This window comes from Chelonoidis abingdonii, chromosome 20 (genome assembly GCF_003597395.2).
Source record: "Chelonoidis abingdonii isolate Lonesome George chromosome 20, CheloAbing_2.0, whole genome shotgun sequence".
Taxonomy (NCBI): Eukaryota; Metazoa; Chordata; order Testudines; family Testudinidae; genus Chelonoidis; species Chelonoidis abingdonii.
Window position 1 is genome coordinate 16,132,511 of NC_133788.1, and position 23,386 is coordinate 16,155,896.

The 23,386-nt window shown below is 42.2% G+C and overlaps 1 non-coding gene across 2 annotated transcripts in view; it reads right to left on the reverse strand.

Moving 5' to 3' along the window:
• Positions 1-23,386, reverse strand: part of LOC116824241 (uncharacterized) — a 57,499-nt gene that overhangs the window by 17,805 nt on the left and 16,308 nt on the right. For both annotated transcript variants that reach the window (XR_012657350.1, XR_012657349.1), the window contains exon 4: positions 3,875-3,970. This is a non-coding gene — a transcript (uncharacterized LOC116824241). The remainder of the gene's footprint in view (positions 1-3,874; positions 3,971-23,386) is intronic.

The following is a 23,386-nucleotide window of genomic DNA, read 5'->3' on the forward strand; positions in this document are numbered from 1 at the left end:
CAAAAACTTGACAATAGTTAAGCAGCTGGTGTGCAAAGCCCACTGACCAATACTGTCTCATTGTTTCCCAGTACTCCCCTGACTGACTGCATTGTATCATTTGTTGTCTCTTGCCTTATACTTTGGTGGTAAGCTCTATTTGTACAGTGCCTAGCACAGTGGGGTCCTGGCGTATTACCAGGTACTCTGGTAATGCAAATAATCACAGGCTATCAGGGTTGGAAGGGACCTTAGGAGGTCATCTAGTCCAACCCCCTGCTGAAAGCAGGACTAATCCCCAACTGTTGGGGGTTTTTTTTTGCCCCAGATCCCTAAATGGTCCCCATAAGCATTGGGCTCAGAACGTTGGGTTTATGAGGTCAATCCTCAAACCACTGAGCTATCTTTCCCCCAAATAAATTAATGGAGATATCCTATCTCCTAGAACTGGAAGGGACCTTGAAAGGTCATTGAGTCCAGGCCCCTGCCTTCACTAACAGGACCAAGTACTGATTTTGCCCCAGATCCTTAAGTGGCCCCCTCAAGGATTGAACTCACAACCCTGAGTTTAGCAGGCCAATGCTCAAACCACTGAGCTATCCCATACTAGAAAATAGGTAGATTTTCTCTTCTCTTCAAAACCTGCAGCCTTCTCTATGTGAAGAGTCCCTTACATTAGTTGGAGAGCTACTGAATCAAATGGTTAATAATGTTGACATGTAACACGCCAATCATCTCCAGAGTTAACAAACCCAAGCAATGAACAGGGCCCCTGTTCATCCTTCTCAGAGTTCATGTTTCAGAGTCTGTTTGCAGACTTGGGAAGACAGCACTTCATTGGGTCACAACTGGAAAGTTTACCTCGCAACCATCAGAAGCAGATGGCAGAACTCCTGAATCCCAGTCTCCTGCTCTAAACAAGGGAGCATAACGTCCATCCTTCAATACACTACTTCACTTGCCTTACAGGAGAGGCCAGTACCAAGTGTAACTGTTTGTATGATGAGGGCTTATGGTAAATTTGTGTTTTTGAAAGACTGAGTGTGCGAATTAGAGTACAGAAAACCCACTAAAATCTGGAAGATCAAGTGATTTTATTCCTATCTTTGAAAACCCCAAAAACATATGTGCCAAGGCAACAATGGATTCTGAAAGATGATTAAGTAAGCTAAGTAAAGGCATGAGACCAAAGAACTATACTTGAACCTTATAGCAAGGTCAGTGGTCAAGTATAGAACCTTATAGGTTTGGGGGATTTTTAAAAATTCTGTTTCACTCTTTGTTCTTGTGCAAGATTAGTACCCATTAAGCAAATGGATTTATCTGTGAAGCTGACCTGACATCTCTCCAAATCTGATTTCCAAGTTTTCTCAGCAGAAAGCTCCAGCATAGGCCACCAGCCTTAATAGGGCTGTTGTTCTGATAAGAGAGCAATTCCTTCTCCTAACCCACAGGACAAGGAGAGAGGAAAAAGAAAGACCTAGCAGAGCAGAGGAAAAGAGGCACTGCCCTGTATTGTGGTATTTTGGAGCTGAATTCTGCTGGGCCCAGCTCTGTAAGGAAAGGTTAGCCACTTGCCTCACTTTTTCTAAAGCATGACTTTTGGCAGCCTTTTCCCACACTCCCAAGCTAAAAGAACAAAAGACATTATCTCAAATTGCATAAGCTGTATGAAAATATTTTACTATACTGCCTTATTAATCTGCAACACACACAAGCACCCTCTGCTGTCTGGATGAAGATATGTCCCCCAGACTTCTCAAGGTTGCTATTTGGCAGCAGAAACGCAGCCAGTATTTATTAATTATGAGCTTAAGCATCTCCTTTCATGGATATTTTCAAGGGCCTCATTATTAATAAGAATAATAAAATAGAGAGTATTTTTAAAGCTCATTTGTTCTACAGCATATTGATTACAGAAGACTTTGCAGTGCACAGCCAGAGCAACTGCAAGCATTACACATGCCACCCTCTGTATCGTGCTCATTTAGCAGCTGTAACTTGGCCTAATTATTTCCCCAAGGGCATTTAATTTTTTTGACAAACTTTCAACTTAAAGTTTTCTGAACAAACAGACTCACAAACCTGACGAAAATGAAGTGCCAGCCTTCTTCAATGGACCTACCAACAACTGCCACCTTCAAACTGAAAGTGCATAAAAAAGGAATACTTTTGTTTTAAAATAGTGTTTCAATGAGTGTTTATATAAAGCACCAAGTGCACTTCACCTGTGGAACTCATTGAGGCATGATATTATTGGGGCAAACAAACATTTATATTAGTATGTATAGCAACTAAATCTGCAGCTGCACCAGCATGAAGGGCTACTCTCAGCTCTCTGCTTCAAGGAATAAAACGATCACCCAAAGGGATTAGGAAGACAGATTTCCCCCTGAATCCTGCCACCATTTGCATCAGGCCTTGTCTATACTCAAAAGTTTTGCTGTTTTAACCCTGCCAGCATAGTTTAAAAGGGCAACCCTCTTTCCCTTCCACGGGGAAGACACAGTTAAAAAAAAAAAAAAAAAAAGACTTATACCAGTATAGCTTATTTCTGTTCAATAAATTAAGCTATACCGGTATAAAGTGTCTCATACCAGTATAACTGCATCTACACTAAGGCTTTTACCAGTGTATCTATGCCAGTTTAAAAAAAATAAAAAGTACACCCTTTCTCAACATAGTTATGCCAGTAAAACTTCTTACATTTAGACCAGGCCTAGGAGGAGACACACTCATAACCCACAAAATGGATTGAAAACGTACAACCAACAAACCAGGTAGTACTTGGCAAAAACACATCTGAGAGAGCAGTGATCTACATAATATCACATACATGTTGACGAAGGAGATCACTCAGGCGAATGGCAATAGGATATGAAACCTTTCACCTCCATTGTAAACCACTGGTTAAAATCCAGACTAGATGAGTAGTGATTTCGGGCCTACACTGAAATACGAAGAGGAGAGTTCTCACCATTTCCCCCACTCCTTGCCAGCCTTCGCTTTAATTCCATTGGCTTCGATGTGAGCTGTAGATGACCTGGTCCTGGATACTGGCCTAATCCAAGCTCAGATTTGGACCCAGAGTCAGCGGGGCTTTTGGGCAAAGTGCTAAGGTTCTGGCCCGTGTCTAGTAATGACAGAGTCAGTCATCTGGCAGCTTTGTAGTGGCCAATGTGAGAGGACGAGTCATCACTGCAGTTGGCATCCATAACATTACTTCTAAACCACAGACCTTGTCAGCCAGAGTCAAAAAGATCTTTATTGCATTCTCTACAGCTACATGAATTTGGCTGTTGTGAAGGCGATACTGGAAACCCTGAAGACTGAAATTTCTTGATGGAACAGGTTCAGCAACATAGATTCATAGAATATCAGGGTTGGAAGGGACCTCAGGAGGTCATCTAGTCCAAACCCCTGCTCAAAGCAGGACTAATCCCTAGACAGATTTTTACCCTAGTTCACTAAATGTCCCCCTCAAGGATTGAACTCACAATGCTGGGCTTAGCAGGCCAATGCTCAAACCACTAACCTATCCCTCCTCCATCCTGCCCATGGCTTTATAATATCTCCAAACCCCACCATTCATACTGCAATGAACATCAATGAGTGGTCCTAGATATGTATTACCCTAGATTTTCATCTCAGCAGGCAAATACTGTAGTGATAAAATACAAGGGTATTAATTCTGTGTTCAAACATATATGAACATATGAGGAATTTATAGTAGCCTTTAAATCTGAAGAACGCATGGTATGTGCTTTTTGGTTACAAGATAATGTCAAGTTCTGTAAACAGAGAGATGCTTGTAATAAGTTAGCCATCTGCAAAGGGGCACAAATACTTGACCTCATTTTTAAATCAGCATAAAAGTGATTTCTCTGCTATTTACCTCTAGTGCAGTGAACTGTAATTAGCTGCAGATAAGGATCCAACAGGATGAAGGCTGGTGTCCAACACTTGAATCTATTTCTTGCCGATTTCTTGTCTGCAGAGGGAACCAAAGAAAAAAGAAAGAAGTTTATTTTCCGTGTCTATGAAAAAAATCTTCTTGAAGCCATTTTGTCTATGCTCTCTTGAAAGGGAAGCACTTATTCAAGACTTTACAAAAAGAAAAACCCTTTGTACAAAGGGCCCTGGGTTTGTTTTCTTTTATGGTAACAGCAGCTGTGCCACTCAGACACTGTTGTTTTGCCGTGAACCCACAGATGCTTTGTCTTGCTGTCACCCGAGCATGCCCATGAAAAGGGCTGGCCTCGTTAAGTGGTTGTTTTTTGGGTTTTTTTTAAAACAACTGAAAAAGAGTTTACCAGCACACACATCTTTTTTGAAGATATAGTTCCAACCTCAAAAAATATGCAGGTGCTTTTAGTTTGGTTTTTTTTCCCCTAACACCTTGTTTACCATCTTCTGCACAGAAGCTTATTTCTGTACATGTTTTTAACAGTATGGCATAAGGCACTATACTACTTACCTGCCACGGAGTAGTTTAAGACTAACTCTAAAGGGACCAGTGCTTTACTGCCAGATGTGGGGTAGGGGCCACAGGACATTAGGGTTTGAGCTGTTGAGTAGGAGGGAGAAGATATACACTAATGGAATGGTTAACTGCACAATCTGCTTATGCAAAGAAGAATGAAAGATTGTCCTAGACTAGTTCTATTTATCACAGACACACTCCTCAACAAATTTTGGTGGTTCAGAGTAGAGGCAAGTCCAAACTGGACTTTGGCCCACTGTAGAGATGTGCTGGAGTCTCAAACTGAGACACCATACTGGAACACTCAGATAACTAGATCCATATCATCTCTGAAGTAGGGCCCATCTCTAACGCAGAGAAAATGGGACCTGGCTCCAGACCATCCTAAATTTTGTTTTTCATATTTTGCAAAGCCAACCCTAGCCACCCTTCACTTTGCCCATCTCCAGTAGAAATCTCACAGTAATCTGACCCTATCAGATTGCCTGTATTTTTACCTGGTCAATTGCCTAATCGGTTAATTGTATAATTAGGCTATTTGCCAGGCTTGACAAATCCTCTTGCGCACTCACCCATGGGGAGTTGGCAGCTTTCCCAGGCAAGTGCCATCAACTTCCACAGAATCTTAGCTTTTTTTTTTTTTTATTACAGTTCCAGCCCTTTTGCTTGCAAAGGTTACCTTCCCAATATGAACTGAGAGGAAACCAATACAGTGGCCTCTTTGATTTCAGCATTAGATAAGGCCCCAAGTCTGCAGACAGCTTGAGTGCCACTATTGCTGCTGAGAGCCTTCCCAGGTTGCAGCAGAGTGAATAAGACCCAGAGTACTTGCACAGATAGATTAGAACTCCACACAGATTTCCATGTTTGCAATACTTTTAATATTTATAGGGCACTCAGCATTGCCACCACACACAATTTAATTGCGAGCCTTGTAATATGTATTTTTTCTTAAAGCTCTAGCTACTGGATTCATGTGATTGTGTTGTACTTTTTAAAAATTAAAACTGAAAATTCTATTTCTAGCCCTCATGCCTGCAAACAAAGCCTTGGAAACTGCACACTAAAACCATTAAAAATCAGAAGTGAAAAAGGACCCAGCTTTTTCTTTTTCTATATATAGTCCATGTATTTTAAGCCAAACCCATGATTTTTGAATGGTTGAAGTTGCAGCGTTGCTTGGATAACATAGTAATGAGCGTGACATGAATGTCTTGCTCAATAGATGACAGTATGTGATGTTAAGCTTATCAGAGCATGTGCAATTGTGCAGTCGTCCAAACATCTAACTTTGGGCAAACACATGTTCCACTTATGTGCATAATCAGGAGGTGGTGCTGTAGTGATAGATACATAGACAGAACCCTCTGCACTTGTGATATTAATGGAAACCTGTGTGGTCTATTTATGAAAACCTTGACCTAGAAGGAATTCCTACCTAGCATCTCTGTAAACAAGTAGTTGCTCCGTTAGTCAATTTAAATCATTAGAGCTGCCACTTATTTACATTTTAAAGCACTATGTTTTTTTGTTGTCTTGTAAATTTATTATTGTGTATTGGGAAAGCCATCTGTAAAGGCCAGAAGGAGGGCTTCCTCTTGTGTTGACAGACATGTTGCTGTAAACAGATCCTTTTTATGTACCAAAGCTGTTTGTGTCATCTTTCACAGGTTTTGTTTCTTGTGTATTGTGGCAATAGCACCATAAGGATTCTCACTAGCTCTCTCTCTTTTTTTTTTTTGAAGTTCTTTTTTTTAATCCACATTTAATGTTAGTACTGAGGAGTTCATCCATCTCTTCCATCCTAGTGCTAGTGACTAGCATTTACGCACCATGCACAGCTTCAGACTGCCAGATCACAGATCATTGTCCAACACTGTAGCTCACTTCCATGGGATTCAAATGTATTGTGCATGTGTCTAAACACATAAAACACTCAAGGGGTGCGCACAGCTGCTGCTTTCTCCATTGCCTGTTCATAATTCAAACGCTTATTGTGTGCGTCAATAACGGGCTGATGTACCCAAGAAGGGAGGCACCCAAGCAGCCAATTCTAAGAGGAGCTAAATCAGCTGAAAAAGTTGGCCGCCAAAGCAGAACTGCACCCTCAAAAATCCAAGAGGGCCCCAGGTTGTAAACATAGTCCATAAACAGCAATAACATTGTACAAAATGGGTACCCAGGTACTTCTCTGCCCTTTCGTTAAATAAAATGATAGCTACAATATACCAAAGAAAAGAGACACATCCCAGGAGGAATAACAGGGCTGGGAAGTAATTCAGGACTGTGCAAAGATTCAGATCATAAACTTGGCTAGAATATTTATGCTGAAAATCTTGAGCCCAACAGGCTTTCCACTCCCAGCCAGGTTAGAAACATCTAATCCCAGCCAGAATCAGGCAGGAAAATGGAAACGAGTCACATTTTTTTAATCTCCAAATAAGTGTGTGTGTTTTGAGATTTTTTTGGGTGCAAGGGACAAAATGAGGTCGGGGAGGGGGTTCAACAATAGGTCTTCGTTGCTCAAGCTAGTTCTGCCTTCTTTAGCCATTCAACTCCATCTGCTCTCTTTCCATATAACCTATGAATGTAATAGAAATGGAGATTCCGGGATAAATACTCTGAATAATCCCCAGGGACAGGTCTAGTACCTAACCACCACCTCTGCATCTTGGAAGCACTCATTATGGCTCTGAGAATTACTACTGTTAAATTATTTGTAATGTGGTAGCATCTGGAGGTCTCAGCCCCATAATAAGTTACATGGACTTTGCAAGTAGGAAAAAAGGTAGGTCAGATTTTGGGTCTTATATGAACCTTGATTAATGTGCCTCACTTTTCAACTCCCATCTTACATACTGAACAGTTCTCTCGTACACACACATTTCTATGTTAGCAAAAGCCAGAAACAATCAAGCAGGATATCACTGCAAGGCCAAGCAAAAGGGAAAAATACATGATGTACAAGCTAATCTTGCACATAATGTGGCATTAACAGCATTTCTTACAAGTGAGAACACGTAGGTGATGCAGAGTCTGATTCTGTTTCACTATTTTGCTTTCTAAAAATCAGTGCTGGTATGACTGTAGCATCTGAAAAATCCTACAGGAAATGGAGAGCAGGCTGAAGGGGATGGCAATGAGTTCTGGAGCCTTTTAACTCTCATTCACTAACACAACAATACAGGACAAGTGTGACTGAAGCTGCTAATATGCGATTGGTGTTTGTTGGCCTGTACGAGATGAGTTGGTGATCTCAGTTCAGTGCCTAAAATCATCTGTACTGTACAAGCAAAGCACTCTTACCAACAAAGCTGCACTTTTTACTAATACAAGATCACCCCCAGGAGCAAAACAAACTCTACTGGTGAGAGTCCAGTTTGGTCCATATAGCTGCATCTACGCTAGAGGCTTCTGCTGGTGCGGCCAAGTCAGTCAGGGCTCATGCCTCTTCACACCCCTGACCAACCTAGCCATGTGAGCAGAAGGCTGTAGTATAGACCTGGCCTTAATAGGCAGACATCCACATCACAATTGGTACAAACAGGAACCCTCATTAGCATCCTCCACAGAGAAGCCAGGATTAAAGTGGTCCAAAGGAAAACTATCTCCTCATCCCTAAAAATGTGCATTTAGGTACTTATATGGCCTGTGTCACTGTAGTATCAAAATATCTCACAGATGCTAACTTATCCTGTGAGGTAGAAAATCACAGTCTCAGTTTTACAGATGGTAAACTGAGGCACAGAGCAGTCTTACACATGGTCACACAGGATGGCTGTGGAAGAGCTGGGAAATGAACTCCAATCATCTGACTTGTGGTTGGTGCCTTAACCACAAGCCCCACTTGTCTCTACAGGTCTGGGCTGAAGCTTGCACGCTCACTGCCTGGATAGTACCTACCCTCTGGATAAACACAGGCCTATTTTCTGGGGTTGTTAACCCAGGGCCAGACATTTAAAGGCACTTAGGTGCTTTTGAAAATCCCTCTAGGCACCTATCTTCAAAAACCTAGATTGCCGGTGCCTTTCATAAGCACTACATTCAAAACAATAATAATAAAAACCAAACAAACAATCACATGGAATTGCTAATATCAATTTTGTAGAAGTTGCAACAGTGTAATGGAATTGCTTTTCTCTTTGTTAAAACCTCAATGTTATTCAACACCTAGGAGGCGGCTCTGGGTGCTTTATTCCTTATTCTCAATCTCTCATTAATGGGCAGCTCCTCAATAGGGTTATCACACAGGAAAACCATTCTAGACTTTTCTGCACTCAACATTTGGGGCACTTCAGAGGGGGAAAGTCTAAAAGTATTCTTAAGAGGGCACATAACATCCTTCCCCTTTTCACAGATGGAGGAAACAGCTACAGGATTAGCAGGAGACACTGATACAAACAGAACACCTCCCAAAATGGAACAACTACCTTTCCCCCTTGTACAAAAAACTCCATTCCCTCTAATCAGAATCTACAGGAGCAGGGAAAACTCAGCTGAAGTCTCTATTGAAAACACACCTGCAAATGTTATGAGCATAGTGGTGGAGATGAGAACATTTCTGGGCTTAGAGAGTTAAAAGTTGCCCACCACGTCGGTTAACTTTCCATTGTAACAGATGCTGGCTCCATTGCTAAAGAGCTGAGAGGATCAAACACCTTTAAAACATTTTATAACTAAAGTTCTTCCAAATATAACAGAGGATGTGATTCAAGACTGCCCATGAACTGGTGAACAGATAAGAATTTGTTACAAGTTTCCTGCAGCATGGATACAGTTATACAACAATACCATCCAACCATCCACTAACCACTCATATACACACTCAGCCTAGAAAAGGTACAAGGCAGACTTCTCTCAGATCTCTCCTCCACTCTTTGTATCTCTAGCTGAGCTCTGTACAGTGCAGACGGCTCAAGACAGTGCCTATGCTGTTGTGTATCATATATTATTATTATGCTAGCAGCTAGGAGCCCCCATCATGGGCCAGTCCCTCATTCTGCTAGGCACTAAAAACAGACACAGAACAAAATAGTGCCTGCCCCACAGAGCTTACAAACTAAGGACCTGATGTTCAGGAGATACTAAGCCTCCAAAAGTCCAGTTGAAGTTGATGAGAGCTATGGATACCTAGCACCTCTGCAAGTCAGGCACTGGTAATTTTACCCCTGGCATCCATCAGTTCTGTGTGTCCTCCTGCCTACTCATTTTCAGATGTCACCACCCTCCATGGGCTAGCTAAACATACTACAGCCGCAGGTTTCAACCTTTTTTTCATTTGCAGACCCCTAAAAATTGTGAACGGAGATGCAGACCCCTTTGGAAATCTTAGTCTGCAGATTCCCAGGAGTCTGCAGACCACAAGTTGAAAACCACTGCTCTATGAGAACAACCACCTTTCGCAGACCCCTTAGATATAGTTTGTGGACCCCCAGGAGTCTGCAGACCATAGGTTGCAAACCACTGGATTACAGTATCAAATGAAGAAAATATATGCTAATTTGGTAAGGATAATTGCAACGAATAGCCAAGAAGGACCACTTGGACTGTGGCATAAGCTCTCTCCCAGCCCAGCCTAAATATAAAAGGCAAAGAGTGCATGAGTAGCATTTACAAAGGAGACATACAACCTGTAAGATTAAAATGGGAGTTACCAGATGTCGATATTAAAAGATAAAACAGAATTTTTAAGGTTACCTGAATGTAGAAGTTTAGATCTTGCAGAAATACTGGTTGTCAGTTGTGATGCAATTCCATTTGGCCTATTGGGCACACCACCGTTGACGTGCCACTGAATCTCTTCTCCAACTAATGCCTTCTCTGACTAAATGCCATTTTTTCTGTGCAAAACAATTGTTCCCTAGTTATATCCAGGCGAGCTTGGGAGGGGGAGGTCTGTGACTAGCTAACACATTTTTAAACCCCACTCATTCTACTAAAACAAGCCAGAAGAGCAAGAAAGCAGTGGGCAACATTATGTCTGCACCTTTCCTTCAACAGAATTTGACAACACTTGGCTGCAAATAAACCCATCTCCATAGATTTAGAGTCACTGTGGCCCTGTATCCCCAAACACCCTGATTACTGGAACGGTGATGTTGGGGGGAGATTTTTTGTAAAGCTGATCAGACAGGCTAGTTATCCAGCTGCCCTTTGCCAGCAACGGTTCTAGCGCTTCCTGCCAGCCCACGCATCACACACTAATTGACATGACATATTGACTGGCACTCTTCCGGGGAGAGAGCAAAAAGGAGTATGCATACCATTCCAGCTCGGTAATAATTACTGATTAAAAACTAGTTAAAAGGCAATGAAGACTGAAACGTACATTAACCAAACGACCCTCATCTATAGCAAGCCACAGATAGATTGGAGTGATTATGAAATCATCACTTAAAATGTCTACAAACATTAATGGCTGTTTGAGTTTCCTGAAGATTTATCGTAAAGCTGTTAAGTTCTTCAGTGTTACAGCTCTCCCTCCTCCTTCTCTGCGTGAAAATATATTCGCTTGGCTTTGTTTGTGCACATTGACGTAGGCATCAAGTCCCTGGAACCATAAATACAGTGTCTATTTTTAACCTTTATAATGAAATCCTTTACGCATTGTTTTCTAAATAGAAAATGACACTGTTAGCAATATTCATCATTTCATAGATGTAACAGGACCAGTATGCTTGCCATGCTGTTACCCATACGTCAAATATTCATTAATGCTGAAGGTGTAATAAAACGACTCCCCCCCCATCTCCCTGTAATTTAAAAGGTTTTAGTGTTTGTGTGGATATTGTCTAGTTAATTTGGGGCGATTATCTCTGCAGTCACTATGGGGCACCTTGGTGTCTTGATTCACATGAGCATTTAATCTTTTATTTTCTACTTATTTAAAAACACAGCAGTGAATGAAACCTAAAGAGCTCTCACATACCAAGTATGCAATCAAATGTAGTTTAAATAAACATGGGGGGGAGGAGAATATTCTAACAGTCAGAATAAAGATTACGGTAGTTGGTCTCTGTTCATTGCTTTTCTTCATAGGGTTTACATTCAGCATTTTAGTGGGTCAAATTGATCCCCCAGCGTAACTCCCATTAAGATATGAGATAAGGATAAGATAGGAGTTCAGAGAGGTCTAGCCAGCTTACCTGGATACAGATGGATAATCACTAAACATTAGTCTATTTGCTTAGGTCCAATATTTTGATGAGCATTTACAGACCAAACCTCGCAAACCCTTAAAGTTGTGTAGTTGGGACTACTCACCTGAGTAGACTGCTTGGAAAGAATGTGCCTTCTTTTGTCCTACAGAGAAAAAGTAATTTAATTTCTCTGAAATGTAAGTGTCCTTCATGGCTCCTATGGCTCCCCAACTGCCCAGTGGACCAACCGATTCTGTCTGCTTCTGATTTACACAAATAATCAGCAGTACTGCAAGTGTCTTTGATCACTTGCTCTGCAAATTCCCTTAGCCCTAATCATTTCCATTTTGCATTTTACCAGCCAGAGCTTTTGTTCTTTTCTATGGCTTCGCTTTATGTTGGACTCATGCTTGTTTTTAGCACGCTCGCTAAAGCAGTGGTTCTCAGCCTGGGGGTACTCAGAGGTCTTCCAGGGGATACACCAACTCATCTAGATATTTGCCTAGTTTTACAACAAGCTACTGAAAAGCCCCAGCGAAGTCAATACAAACTAACATTTCATACAGACAATGACTTGTTTATACTGCTCTATACACTGAAATGTAAGCACAATCTTTATATTCAAATTCATTTATTTTATTATATGGCAAAAATGAGAGTTAGCAATGTTTCAGCAGGAGTGTGCTGTGCCACTTTTGTATTGTTATGTCTGATTTTGTAAGCAAGTAGTTTTTAAGTGAGGTGAAACTTGGGGGTACACAAGACATACCAGACTCTTGAAAGGGGAACAGTAGTCTGGAAAGGTTGAGAACCACTGTCCTAGCTAATACATAGATCAGTGGTCCCCAACGTTTTTCATCTGGAGGGCACCAGACGACAAGCCACAGAGGACCGTGGTGGCGGACGAGCATCCGCCGAAATTCCACCGACAAGCAGCAACGTCAATAGGCGTCGCTGCCGAAATGCCACCAACAAGCAGCGTCATCTAGAGGCATCGCCATCAAAATACCGCAGAAAATCGGTGGCGACACCTCTGGATGATGCAGCTTGTCAGCGGCATTTCGGCAGATGCTCATCTGCCGGCCAGTACGCGGGCACACTTAGATGTCCCGTGGGCACCCTGTTGGGGACTCCTGGCAGAGTTTATAAGAGTCAGACGGTTACTGCAGAAAGAGAGAGGTAGCGCTGACTAGATGGAAAGTCCAATATTTAAAATTAGTAGAGATTTCTTCTGGGATATAATTGATTAAAAAAAAAGTGGAAGCCCTTAATTGCTTCTTTTACTTATCATGTAGGAAGAAGATGCTACTCAACCAGAAGTAGCACTTTGCATGTGTTGGTGCACGCATGTTCTCACCTGAAAAACATTTTGTCCTGACTGACTTGAGCATCAAGAACATTCACATTCCCATTGCTCTAAACCTACTATCTCTCATTCTATATGAATAACAACCTACAGAGAGATTCCCTCTGCCCCTCTTTTCTTCATCATGCCTGCCTTGTACTGATATACAACAGGGTAGGGAATAATTTTAATGATAAACTATGGCAATTTTGCTCTTCAGAAGATAAGATGTTCAGACTTAACTCAAGGTTGCCACAGTGAGAAACCAATACTAGGTTTATTTGATTCTTTAAAACTACTTGATAACCAATCTGACAAAGGCACTGAAGTCTGCATCTCCATTGGAAAATAGGAAAGTGTCAAAGAGGCAGTTGCTGCTGTCTCTGACACCACTGTAATTTTAAAATGATGTACTGTATGGTTTGTCAAACTGGATAAACTAAGCCTGGTTTCTTTTAAAGTTAATACATCTGCCCTTGTCTCAGAATGGCTAGGTCTACTCAGTTAAAGTCTCTAAGCTTCCAGTTGGCTCAATACTCCAGGCTAATTCGGATGTCTAGCCTGCCCTCAGGATAAGTACTCCTGTAGTTTCCAGACATGTAACCCAGCTGGGGAATCCAATCAGGGATGACCCCATGGATTCTGAGCTCATCTATTTGGCAACACTTCTAACTGTACAATGAAATCTTCCCAAACTACCTGCTCCGTGGGACAGGTTTATACCTTGTAGCCAAGTGATCTTGGCAATGCCAAGGTTTGAAAGCACTAGGCAGCCTTGCAGTTGGGTGGGGGGGGGAGGGGGAGAAATACACCACTATAAGACAACAACTTTGTTAATACCACGTTTTCCTCACTGCATTGTCTACTGCCTCCAAGCTGGGCCAGGCAGTCAACAACTGACGTGCTATGTCATTTAAACTGACATGGCTTTGGGGAGATGCAGCTTTTCATTTTATTTATTTTTTTTAAAAAGGATGATTGAGGGGAAAACTTTTTTTTTTTAAATCCTTTCACTCAGATTAACGTTTTCTCTACCCCCCACTCCCATCTTGAAAAACAGTTGCATCTTGCAGAAAGCAGGACCCTTTAAGAGGCTGAATAAAAGTGTTTTTCCTTGCTGGTTACTGCACTTCACTTGCAACTCCTGACAGCTTTGAAAATGGGTCCAATCAAAATCATCATTTCATATTGATTTTTGTTTTTTCACACTGACAGCGCTGCACCAAAGGTGTTTTCAAGTGTTACTGAAATAGAAGGCTAAATTTACCCTGCAATGCTTCTCCTTCTTGGTAGGCTGTTCTGTAGACAGTTCTTTCACTCACTCTCTTTTTGTTTGTATTACCACAAAGCATGGACAAATTGGGATACCATCCCTCCACATGCGCACACGAACTGGATGAAAGCTGAGATACAATTTCCCAAGCATCTGAGAAGCATGAGGCAAGAGATTCATCCACTCATCTTGATGATTTTACATTCATTTTAGCACATTTTATACCCAAAAGGGACACAGACTTTTATAAACACAGATATCCATTTCATTTACTGCTCTAGAACGAAACTGAATAAATGTTTAACAGCGCACAGCCGCTCTCCAAAATAGTTTAGGAAAGGAAGTGAAGAACCACCACCGTAACTAACAGAATCTACTGATGTAATTTAGGGAGGCAGAATGTAATCACCTGAACTGGAAGTTGGCCAGAACTCCTTTCCTACTATTCAAAGTACCAGGGAGTCGTCAATAACTCAAGCAGGGAAGAGCTCTGTTTTGTGTCTTATCTGAAAGAGGACAGCCACAGCAGCACAGATATCCTAGGTCAGGACTGAACACACAGGACAGCATCACCAATACCACCTATAGAACCTTCAGAGCTCTTCCACCCAAGTGCTGACCCAGCCCTACAATGCTTAGCCTGTGGGATAAGAAGAGCAGATAGTATGGCTTCAGACCAGGGCCGCCCAGAGGGGGGAGCAAGTGGAGCAATTTGCCCCAGGCCCTGGGCCCCACAGGGGCCCCCACGAGAATACAGTATTCTATAATATTGCAACCTTTTTTTTGGAAGGGGCCCCCGAAATTGCTTTGCCTCGGGCCCCCTGAATCCTCTGGGCGGCCCCGCTTCAGACAGCCTGCTTGCATGTCCGACTTTCTACACTGCCCTGAACATACAGTTCAGAAGCTGCAGAGAGCAACCGATTCCCTGCTCCTGACACATGCCTGCTCTGGCCCTTAGCTGTCCCAATGACAGTCCTAGCCTATGCATCATAGTGTCATAGAGCCATCCCGACTGGATTACTCTGTCAGCAAGCCACAGCGTCACCAGAGCTCTCTCAGTTTCCCCTCTCCAGTGACCCAATAGCTTCAATTCAGGTTTTCTTGTCTCCGCACTACCCCTCTTGGGAGTTGGTTTATTACAACATAGTCCAAATAGTCTGCAACAGAGGTCCCAAACATGTAGTCCATTTCTCAGCCCAGTCCAAGCAGTCATTAAAACTCAAGACGTCTCATCCCTCGATGCCCCACAAACCACACAGCAGGCCTTCAATCAGGCCGGGACTCTGTGTCCTCTCCTGTCCATGTACCAGGACTGCTGACCCAGCCCTTCCAACTGGAGTGCAGCTCTGCTCTTCCAACAGGGACCTCCCCACAGCCTCTCTGCTGCTTTCCTGGCCTTCAGCCTTCCCCCAACTTCCCAAGCAACACCTCCTGCTTCTTTCCAGGACCTCCTCCGATCCCTCTAGTCTCCAGCAGCTCTCACCTACCCTTCCTGGCAGAACCAGGCTACTCTGACACACTGGAACTCACTAGGTTTCTCCCTGATTCTATAAAGCCCAGAGGTGCTGTCCTGTCCTCTTAACTGGTCAAACTAGAGCACCCGTCCTGGCACAGGAGAGCCGGACCTACTTTATTTACAGATCCCAGCCCCCTATGACACTTAGTTTAGAAAGCTTAGAGCCAGGATAAGTGATAGTACTAAGAAATCAGTCCATCAGATGATCAATTTTACACATAGCATGGTCTTAAAAAAACCTGAAGAGCATTTCAGTTCCTGCCAAAAAGCCAAGTCAGGTCCACAGGCCCCTGTGTTACTGTAGGAGCAGCTATTGTCACTAATACGTTCCTTACATGGCTTTAGATATTGGTGATGTTCTCGGTAACAGGCAAACACAGAATCCTGAGCTGAGAGTCTCTGCAGGCAAGTGAAGGAGGAATGCATTTCGTTTTAACATGCATTGATTTTCAGTCTGTACACGTATTTCATTGAGAATCTGGGATCTCAGCTGTGTTTGTTAAAACTACAAAGAATTTTGTTTAACTCCCCTTTCCCAACTTGTAAAAAAAAGTTTCCCCCATCTCCTGCAAGGATTTCTACCACAAAATCTTCACAAAAAGTAGCACGTTGTTGCTTGCTTGTTTTTAAACTGGCAACTGTAACATTTTGCTATGAAACAGACAGATTTACATCAAGAATGCTCAGCACGCTATAAAATCCAAGAAACAAAAATGTGCTCGGCTGTTCTCGATGTGGGCAGGGAGTTAAGAAATCAATGAAGAATGAAGCAGAAACAGCAATGTACAATTCCACCTTCGTTACACATCAAATCTGTGTAACATGAAACCCCAATCCAAACAGGTGCTCTGTACAGACAGATCCCAGTTCCACTGCAGACCCCTACTGACTTCAACTGGGGACCAGTCATGTGGAGCAGTTTGCAAGACGAGGGCCTTCAAATGCTCCATCATACAGGCTGGGAATTGCAAAAAGGCCTAAATGAGTTGTGAACCCCTACATCTCGATCTCCTTTGAGAATCCCAGCCACATCTCTCATTTCTATCTCCAGTGCCATCCAGAAGCAGTTGGTTGGAAAAGGCTAGTGGGTATTTTTCAGTGTCCCCGTGGCAACCCACTCCTCCCATGTGTATTGTGTGTTAAATGTTTACATAAATTAGTAAGAGACCAAGTTTCACCTCTGTGATAGTACTTAATTGTGGTGGGACAGTATATAAAAGGGTCAGGACAGAGACGTGGAGATCACACCTTCAGACATCAGACTGGTAATATTTTTAAGTAAGCTGTTTCCGTTCCCATAACATTATGCTAAATTAAAAACGGCTACCTCCCAGTGAGGTTTTTAAAATGATTTTCTGGGTGACAGCAATACTCTGGAGGTGTAAGGCTTCACCTTTCCCCCAGAAGTCAGTCTTCTAGCCTCTGCTTTGCGCTCTCTCACTAATAGATGAAAATCACTCATCCAGATCAAGGCAAAAGCCTCTCACTCGTGTTTTCCTTAGCACCCTCTGTTGGCTATGGTACGAGTAACTGACGCAGGTTTCTCAGCATGGAGGACACAGACATACTGGGTGAATCCTGGCCCCGCTGATTTCAACAGAGTCAGGGTATCATGCATTATTGGCATTACTGTAATGCACAGAGGCCTCAAGCACAGTGGGGCTCTTGTCTTGCTAGATGTTGTACAGATGCATAGCAAGAGTCCCAGCCGCTTATCCTTTATAATCTAAGTATGCAAGAAAGAATAAGGATGGGAGGGGAAACAGAGGTACAGGAGAGGCCAGCAGGTCAGCAGAGGGAACAGACTCCAGCTCTCTCAAGTCCCCGTCCAGTGCCCTAACCACTAGAACACGGTGTGTCTTAATTACACTTTAGTGTCAAATTTAAGATCTGCTCCTGCAAATCCACAGATTATTGGAGCACCTGCATAGCAAGGATTGAAGTGTACAGGTCCCACGTTTCCCAGTGCAGTGTCAGTGCGCACTCCATGGAGAGGCTTCATTAATCACCGTGGCATGGGCACAATCAATTATAGTGATTCCTTAATATAGTGATACTCTTATAGCTCTTGCAGTCTATTGTGTACACTGTTGGAAGACTAAGGACTCTCTATTCTAAGAAAGCTCAGTAATTACGTGCTAAAAATCCTCCAGACATTTTTCCTAAACATCCCTCTTCAGCATAACTTAATACTCCAGGGTTGTAGTTATATTTTCTACTCACCAGGTGCTAAAATATTAAATCAACAACCTATCCTCAATTTTGTTCAGTTAGATGGTAAGCTCTTCTGGGCAGGGGTTGTGTCTTCTTCTACTTCTAGACAGCACCTAACATTTTGGGGGCACTGATTTAATACAAACAACAACAGGAATACTAATAAATAGAGGAACGTATTTACGCTTTTTCTTATCTGCAGTATGTCTGAGGACACCTCCTCCGCTCCATAATAAAATGCTTAGCATTTGTATAGGGTTTCACATCTTCAAAGCATTATACAAATATTTTGTTCTTCTACAGCATCTTTCATCCAAGGATCCAAAGGACTTTCTACATCTTACTTCACTGACAACACTGCGAAATGAAGAGAACACTACTCACTCACTTTTAAACAGAGGGTCTGAGCCAAATCCCCAGATCTGAACTGTCCCAAATTTTTGTGACTTGCACTCTCCTTTATCCATTTTTGCTGATGGAGTTTAAGTGACTTGACCAAGGCTATGCAGCAAGTGGGTGGTAGAGGTAGGGATTAGAAACTTCCAGGTTCTTTCTTGTCATCCCACATGTAGTCCAGTGGACCAAGCTGCCTCCCAGTTTTCTGTTGTAGAAGTGGTGTGTATTCTTATAGCGATATACTAATGTTATAAGGCCCTCAGATATGAGCATGCAACTCCTGTCGATTTTGGTGGGAACTGTTGGTGCTTACCTAAGGGTAGAACTGGACCTAAATAAAGGGAGAATGTCCTGGGCAAAGATTAGGGGAAGACTTGAGAAAACAACAGGGGAAGGGAGAGTATCTGAAGAGAAAAAGGGATCATGGAAACCCAAGCACTTATGGTACAGTATACAGACTCCTAAGACTAGCATTTTCTTAACAGAATTGCTGTTTAAAAGCACCTGGCTTTTAATGACTGGTTTTGTAATGCAGTCCTTCTCCCCTTCCCATCAGGCTTGAACTTCTGATTCAGTTACCCTATTTTAATAGACTGCACTGGATTCCCAGTAGTCCCCATGGGGGTTTATAACAACATCCTTGCTCCGTCATTCTGCAATTGCTGTGAAGTAGAGTGTGCATCCTGGGGCCAGGCAGTTTGAACTTGACACCATTAAATTTTTGGGAACAAAAGCCATAACACCGGCTCATGTATGTACACTCCATATGCCGCTGGATATATAGACTGAAGCTTAAACCAAAGACATTTTATTCCAGCAACTAAATGCACTCTCTCTCCAGCTTTTCCAAGCAATCCAGTCTGAAGAACTATTTTTAATCTCAAAACAGTCTAAGAGCACTATATCACCTGTCCCTACTGAACACTTACTGCTTTGGGGTTTATATGTTTGTTCCCAACTTTGTGTATAAATACTTTGTATTTTGGAAGCACTGTGTATAGATGATCATCCACCGTGAAGTACTCAGTGAGGGCACGCAGGCCCTTGCAGAATTAGGCACCATGTGAGGAAACTGGCACCCAGTGGCATCCTATGCAGCTTTGTCAGTAGGAGGCCCACGTGCATCAAGCTTGTGGCTTAATGGCAAAGTTGCTATTGAACTGAGTAGATCACTAGGACCATTCAGCAGAGGCAGCAGCTGTAGCGTTAGTAATTCTGTAACTGACAGCACACTTCAATATTAAGAACAGGCATACATCTGACAGTATTGATAGCCAATGACATTGTGTAAATGCAACCTCTGCGGAATACCCTGTGCTGGATTTATTGATCAGATACACTTTGGAGATTAAGCTCATTGGCTCTTTGGAGTGTCATGTGACTTTGGGCATATTAGCGCAGCTAGGTCAAACAAAGTAAGGTCACCGATGTAACATAGACATGGAGTGACAAAGTGTGACCTCTCATTGTGATACCAGCTTACAATGTAGCAGTGTTTATTTCTTGCAGCTTATGGTTAAAAGCTTGCCCTGCACATCCTTCTGTGCATTACAGTTTGTATCAATCAAAATAAAACTAGGCCCTGAAATGCAGCCAATGCTAAAACGATGAAGGTATTCCACTTAGAGCCTTCAAACATGACGCTTAACAATGCTCTGCCATTAGCAATCAGCGCATCAGCCCGGCATTCTGGCCCGTTTCATAGAAAATCAAGAGGCAAAATAATTGAGTCAATAGTGATACAAAGGGATTGCTCCTTCAGCCCTATTCTTCAGCTAACAAACCTTCAGCAGGGCTGAAAATTCAAAAGCTCAGGGAATCAAAAAAGAATTGATTTGATTCAGAGCTTCAGTCCAGGCTGTATTTAACACATCATTTTTGCTTGCTCTGCCATACAATAGAAGCTGTTTGAGAGAAGAAGGACTTACTTTGCAGGGGAGCGGGGGGTGAATAAAGGAGAACACTAAGCAAGAATCACAAGGGCAGGAAAATTCACTTGCCCTTCAACTTCATAGCTGGAATACACTGCATACAAAGCCAGTTTCAGTAGGTAACGGTTCATGAATACGCACAAGCGGCACCTTCTAACACCTCTTTGTTCAGATGGTCTAGATCAGCCCAAAGGGCGATAGACACAAGACATGAAGTTCAGATCTCAATCTGAACTTACCCCAGTTTGAGCGGGTCTGGATCAGATACTCTGATATCAATCCACCCAGCTGAGTGGGCTTGAAGAGCTCAGAGCCCAGACTTGGATGTAGTTCCAGCTCTAGCTTGGAGAGAAATGTGGGAGTCCCACTGAAGAGGAATTCATATGAATGTTTCCCCATGTTTCATCCACCTAGGTTCACATTCCTCTGTCCTTGGAGTTTCTATTTCAGGTTTGAGTGAAACTCAGATGGTTACTCAGAGTTTCAGCAGGTTTGGCATCAATCACCTAAGCCTCTTCAATTTTTTTTAAATGCAAAACCCATGACCTGGCCCCAGGTCTGCATAAAATTCATCATGGGGATCTCTAAATCACATTTCATTGGAAGCTGGTCCAACTCTGGAGTTTGCAGCATGATCCAAGTGTCACTGGACATTATAGTTATATTCCCAGTGTATAAGCTTTATTTTCACCCTTGGCACAAACGCTATATGAAGACAATACAGTCTGCAAAACTCAGGCTGAATAAAGGATGCTATTCAGTCCTAGGTTAGAATTTTCTCACTGGGCAGTGCTTAAAGGCAAATTCTACACGTGAAACTGTCATTCACAGCTGTGGGAACTCTATGCAGGGTAACAATTACAACTTGTCTCTTACTGTTGCTGTATTTCCTTTGTTTTCCTGCCATAGACTAGCAGCTTGGTCAGTTTCAGTCCGAGGTTAGGCTGTTGTCCCAGTCGACTCTGCATTGACATGGATTTTTTTGGCATCATCCCCAAAGACTGACAAGGTTTCATTCATCTTCTTTCCAGAAGTGACACCATTAGGTTCTCAGACACTGTTAACATCTCCTCAAGTTTGCTTTCTGGTCTCATGGAGAATTCTGTAACCATGCTATGTCTCATTAAGTCAGTGGGTAAAATCAGACTATCATGGAGAAAGAGAAGTAACCAGTGACACAGACCAGGTCTGCTGTTTTGTGTTCTCTCTCTGCTTCACTGGAACCATTGATGATTACTATCCATCAGGATCAAGGACAGTCAGTGTGGTTTAAGGGCACACAAAGCTCCTTGCAGATGACATTTTATTACTCCTGAGAAATCAGACAACTTTACTTCAGTAGAAACAAACATGGGATACTTCTGCTCAAAGGGGGAAATAGGATTTCTGTTTCACAATGGTACTGGTATCCTGCTAATTCAGGCCCAAACATAATCACAGATGGCTTCTCTATGTTAATAAAATGACAAAAAACGAACAAAAAACGCAAACAACTTGGGGACGCTTCAGTCCTGTGGTGGGGTTAGCTCAGGTGATTAAAATGTTGTGCTATAGCTATTTGAATAATCTCTTTAGTACAATACTAGTAATCATGCCCTAATTCCCTTTCCAAACAACTGGATGGCCTAATTAGAGAGGCTTTAATTAAGGACAATTAAAAAGCTACAGCAGGCTTCATTTAATAAATTGCAGAGAAAATGTAGTCATGTACCTGGACCCACTAGTAAATAAACGTGTGCAACTACCAGGGCATGTAGAACTAGTAAAAAAAAATAGCAGGAACATCCTGGAAGTGCCGTAAACCTCTCTGTCCTTCTCAGCTACCAGCTCCTTCCCACTCCACAAGATCTACAGCTGAACCCACTTCCCAGCTATCAGAATGCCCAGATGATATCCTGGCCATCTGAAAACACCTAAAGAGCTTAGCGTCTTTTGAAGTCTAGCCCCCCTGCAAGATTCCATTTCGAATGATACTTTGCACTCGTACAGTGCATTTCAACTGTGGGTGTTCAATGGCTTTACAAAGAGCTATTAGTGATAAGCCTCAGGAGACATTTTTGGGGCAGTACTACCATGCCCACTTTACAGATGGAAAAGAGAGGCAGAAGGATTAAGTGATTTGGCCATGGCATCACAGAGAAACAGTGGCAGAGCCATAAATAGAAGCTGAGTTTCCTTATTTCCAGGTCACTGCTCTGTTCATTAGACCCTACATGATTTTAAAACTATTTCTTGCCTAAAAAAGAAAATACAAACAGAACAGGTGTTTCTTTTAGCTCTACAGTCCTCCAGTGCAGGGAAAGATGTTTTTTCTTCTTAAAAAAAAATAAAAAAATCTGTGCTTATAACCCAAACAAGAGTTTGAAAGGCCAATGTACTACAAGGCGGCTTCCCAATGCAACTTAAAATGGCAGAGAGGCTAAAACCTAGAAGTCAAGCAAAAAATCCAGTTCAACTGCACTAAGACTACTGTAACACCTTTACTGAAGCTGGCTGGGAAATTTGTTATTTTCACACACATCATTTTGATGAAAATAAAAATGTTTATGTTGAAAATGAACTATTTTAACAAAACTCCATATTGGACCAAAAAAGCTGGTCCCAAAAAAATCCTTTGACCAGCTTTAATCTTTATACACACATCCCGTTTACAATCCAAGACGATGAGCAAACAATTGCATATTTCAAAACGTGTCACTTTTCTTCCTATTCACTGTCAAGAGGAAAAACAACAAAAACTAAATACCCATACGCATGTGCGCAAACATATATACAGGTTTTAAAGCATTACCACTGATGCAAGTAAATTCAAAAGATCCTGGCTTAACACCCTACTGCAACATAGCCTCAGAAATTTTAAACACACTTTGGAATAGAAACCTGTATAACACACACCCCGGCACATGAATGTGAAAACTGTTTAGACTATTTCAAGTGCACTATTCTGTACATTCCATAGCACATAATGACCCTTAAATTATCACTAAAAAAGGGGGACTGCAACTTTAAAACTATTATACTCTTAATGAAGTCCATATGCTCTCTGCTGACACAGAGGGGACATTTAAATCCACCACTGAGGCAGCTGATTTGATGTGTTGACGAGCAAG